A 5,158-nucleotide genomic window follows, 5' to 3' on the forward strand; every position below is an offset into this window, starting at 1 on the left:
TAGTGGTTCTTATTTTCACAGTGACTGTTTTTATCATTGTAAAGATGTCTAAAACATTTGAAGCAATTTGATTCACTAATGTTTATTGAGTAACAAACGTTGTACTTGAGGCTCAGCAGTCACGACACCTACCAGAAAGACCAGAGCCATTCCTTACTACAGAGGTCCATGAGTCCATACTCAGAACCTGTTAATGCTTAGTTAACACAATCCTTGTAGGCTGGGAAGTCTGCACTGCAAAGCCCAGAGACTCAACACCTTAAGGTGGAAGGTAGATTGCTAGAGACAGGAATAGTGAGACTGATAAGAAATGGCATCATATATAAAAAGGAAGGAGGAATAAGTCTACACATATGACTATAGAGAATTCTCTAGGATATATTATTAAGTGCAAAAGGCAATGCAGAGAAAATGCATGGTATGCTACCAATTATCTACAAAAGTAAGATTTATAAGTATATAAAATATATTTGCTCATATTAAAACAAAATCAAAGCTAGATATCTTCTGCTTTGTAGATTTAATTTTGGAGCTATGTAAATATTTTACATAAGTATCAAACAAAATTGAACTTTGGATAAGTAATCTCTTAAAATCAAAAGCAAAATGAAATAAGGGAACCTAACTCTGTACTCGGTTGGTAGCATAACCACAGAGAGAGAGATTATCCCTTGCAGTTTTAAGACATAGCAATTTGACTCTATATCCATCCCTAGTATAATATATCCTAAACACAAAAAGAATTACAGAAAAATTTTAAACCAGTATTTAATGTTTAAATGATAATGTTCACAGTGGTAATTGTATTGTTAGTCTTAGACCGTTGTGCAATAAAGTGAATGAGTAATTATCTGGTGACAATGAGAAATGATATTTTCAGTATGGGAGAAGAATAGAGACATAAGATCAATGAGGTTAAGTAAAATTCTATAGTCCTCAACCTGAATTGGTAGCAGTAGCATTAACTCAGAGTATATTTTATATTAAATGTATATACATACATACCTATTTTTTTTCCATCTTTGTCCACTTGAAACAAGGACTGATCTAGCAGCATTGAGCATCCCTCATGCCCACTTCTTGCTAAAAAGAAACAAGAATCCTTGGAGGAATGTTTGATTAAAGGTCTGGGGCAGGAATTGCACAAAATAAGTCTAGGACATTTTGTCATAATTAAATGAGAAAAACTATCAAAGACTTCTGGGTTCATGCCCAAAGGACTCAGTAGCAAACTTGAGGGCCTCCAAGTGGCCAAGGGGAGGCAATTTGAACTATAATAATGATAATAACTGAAGCAGATAAAAAGATATCAAATAGGTTTATATCTATGAGTTCATGAAAAGTAAAAATAAACTATTTAGTCATCATTGGAAAACACAAATGAGCTGGCTAATTATCTTAAAAACTGGTTAAGAGAGGGGGAAGCAATTAGTCATTTATCTTGCTTTTCTTAAATAAACTATCCCTCAGGGTAACTGCAGAGTTGATGAAGAGAGACATCTATTTATAAACATATTCCAGCTAATAAACAAAGATGGCATGATAGAATCGGTGTATCAACATTTGCCACTGCCAATGAATTAACAAATCTAGGCAATGAGCTTCCCTGTCTGCCACGATCAGAGAGACAACCAAACACTGCACACCTCCTGATGGAGGTACACAGCACCACCCATGAGGTGGTCATGCATCCTGAACTTGAATGTAATCAAGACTCTGGATCTAACTACCAATTCACAAGAAATACATGACAAGAGAAAATTCCTGAGATGTCCTAAATTAATTTACAGCAAGCCAGAGGGTGGGAGGAAGAGACGAGGGAAGTTAATCAGTTAGCAGTTGAGGGCTGAAACCAACAAAAGACTGCTCAGATTCCTGAATGTTTGTTGAAACTTGGATTCAACTTTCAGGCAGCTATTTTAGTGATTATTTAGAAAGAATAGCCAACCACCAGAGGCCACCATATTCTGCTTACACATGAATTTTCTGGACTGTTGCCTATAACCAATCCAGAAGCATCAAACACTTCTTTCTTACAGACTATTCATCTATCCAAGCACTTTTCTCACTTTACCTTTTCCTACTATCTTTATCTATAGTCAATGTAAATCCTTTCAAAACAACTTACATCTTTCTTCTTCAAACTTGTTATATGTGAGAGCCTGTCAATCCCAGAATAGCAGACATGCTTGTCTTCTCCCTCTAGCCCTGCTGCTGGTGGTTTAGACTGCATGCCCCAGGACCTGGTCCTTTTTCTGGCTAACATATAAAGGCTCAATAAACACTTTCTTTCAGGACAACTGTCAGCCTTGAAAGTTTTGTTGTTGTTGTTAGGGGATGACTCTTTAATTTTTTTAAGTATTTTCATGTAACTAATGTATACAGAAGGTGTAAAGAAATAATAAATTGAACACCTCTATTCACCACCCAGCTTAAATGATAAAACATCAGCAATGGTTTTGCATACACATGATTTCATTCCCTCCTCTCACCTGCTCCCTACTCACCTGATAACCAGTACAGTTTTCTGAATTTGAAGTTACTATTACCATGCAATTCTGTATGCTTTTATTAGTATATATGTCACTCATCAATACATGATATTGTTTCACATTTTTAAATACACTTAAGTCATATGCTCATAGTATCATATTGTATGTATTCTACAGAACTTGTTCCAACTCCTTAACATTTTGTTTTAAAGACCTATCCATGTATCTAGAGCATTCATTTCCACTGCTGAATGGGCTGTGTCCTCCCTGCCCACCTTTCCACTCATCCCCTTTGTTCCCCAAATTATTCAGGCCTCCTCAACTTTTTCTGCAAAAGACCTCAGCTCCCACTCATTTGGGAGTCATAACTGTGTCAGCACTACATCTTCAATTATGGCCCTAGCCCTATTCTGCCACACCTCCTTCCTGATCTCAAGCTTCTGGAGGTTCAGGAGAAAGTGGGTGCTTTGTGCTTTAGTGAAATGTGGTCCTTCCTGTTGTTTGCATGTTTGTGGAGGGGACTGAAGGCAAAATGTGACTTATTCTTAGTATTTACTCAAGATTAAAAGTAAAACTCATATGTTTAGACTATGAAAGAGGAAATGCCAAGAGCCAACTCTGGTCACATAAACACACACACACACACACACACACACACACACACACACACACACTTAATGTAATCATTTATATATATATTTTTTTTCCTCAACAATCTAAGCAGGGAGCAAGCTGGCAAGAAGTGAGGTTGGTTAAAAGGACATATGACCTTATAAGTTTCCGGCAGTCTCTCATGAAGGGAGAACCACATTCTAGGCCAGCCACGTGTCAGTGACCTCTGTCAGCACATGAGGGTTAAAGTCACAGTAAGGTTGGAGGCTGCATGCCTTGGTCTATAGGTCATAATCCATAGAAACTCAATCAGTAGTCTCTGTGAGAGACACAGGGGAATTGATGCTGAGGCTCCATGCTCAGTGACATTGTGCCTGGTCAAGCTTTTGTACTAAAACTTTTACTAGGGGACTGTGGGTTACAGCAGCCAGGAGTTTTAGCATAGACTACTATCAGCGCTTCCACAGACATTTTTTTCCAGCTTTATTGAAATATAATAGACAATTATTTGCTCATATTTACATTATACAATTCAATGAGTTTTTTTTTTTTTCAATTATACTTGCATACAATGATATACTGGTTTATTGTACAGCAAAGTGATCGGATATCCACATAACTCACAAAGCAATCACCCCACTAAATCTAATACTCTCTTTCTCCCTTACATATTTATTACATTATTAACCATCTTCCCCATGCTACACTCTACATCTCCATGTCTATTCTGCAACTATCCACTTGTACCTCTTAATCCCTTGGCCTTTTTTGGCCATTCACCCCAACCCTCCTCCCATCTAGTAGCCTTCAAAATGTTCTCTGTATCTATGAGTTTATTTCTGCTTTTGGTGTTGTTGTTGTTTATTCTGTTCTTTAGATTACACATGTATATGAAATCATGCAATATTTGTCTTTCTCTATCTAACTCATTTCATTCAGCGCAATACCCTCTAGGTCCATCAAGGCAATATCTTTTTCCATCTCTTTTTTTTTAGTCTGTGTGTGTCTTTTGATCTGAAGTGAGTCTCTTGCAGGCAGCATATGTAGGGGTCTTGTTTTCTTATCCGTTCAGCCACTCTTTTGGTTAGAGCATTTAATTCTTTTCTATTTGAGGTACTTGTTGATAGGAGTGTAGTTATTACCATTCTTTATTCCTGTTTTTGATACATGTTTTTTCTTCTTAAAGAAGTCCCTCCGACATTTCCTGTATTACTGGCATGGTGTTGATAAATTTCTTTAGCTTATTTTTGTCTGGGAAGCTCTTTATCTGTCACACACAGACTGAAAAAAGGGGGATGGAAAAGATATTGCTTTGATGGACCTAGAGAGTATTGCACAGGGCAGAGTAAGTCAGATAGAGAAAGACAAAGCCATATGATTCATGTACATGCAGAATTTAAAGAACAATATAAACAAATAAAACAGAAAGAAACTCATAGATAAATGTACAGAGAACATTTTGAGGATTATTAGATGGACAGAGGTGGGGAGTCAGTGAAAAAGGGAAGAAGGGACTAAGAAGTACAAATTGATAGTTACAAAGTAATCATGGAAATATAAAGTATAGCATAAGGATATAGTCAATAATATTCTAATAACTATGTATGGTGTTAGAGGGGTACTAGATTTATTGGGGGTAATCACTTTGTGAGTAATATAGACAGCTGTCTAATCCATATATTGTACACCTGAAACTAATAGAATATTGTATGCCAACTATAATTGAAAAATACAAAATATTATTTTAAAGAAAGAGACTTAAGAGTTATAGCAATTTCTCACAATGTATGGACCTTATTTACAGCACGATTCAAACAAACTGAAAAAAAATGTATGAAACGTTCAGGAAAATTTGAGCACGGATTGATTTTTTGATAAAATTAAGGAATTATTGCTAAATTTTTCAATTTGATAATGGTATTGAGTCTATAATTTTTTTTAAAGAGTCCTATTTTATAAAGGTATAACCTGAAATATTTAGCAATGAAATAATACAAAGCTGGAATTCACTCTAAAATAACCTGGACTGGGGTGGGAAGGAAGTGAATAGAAAG

Source organism: Pteropus vampyrus, unplaced genomic scaffold (genome assembly GCF_000151845.1).
Source record: "Pteropus vampyrus isolate Shadow unplaced genomic scaffold, Pvam_2.0 Scaffold35, whole genome shotgun sequence".
Taxonomy (NCBI): Eukaryota; Metazoa; Chordata; class Mammalia; order Chiroptera; family Pteropodidae; genus Pteropus; species Pteropus vampyrus.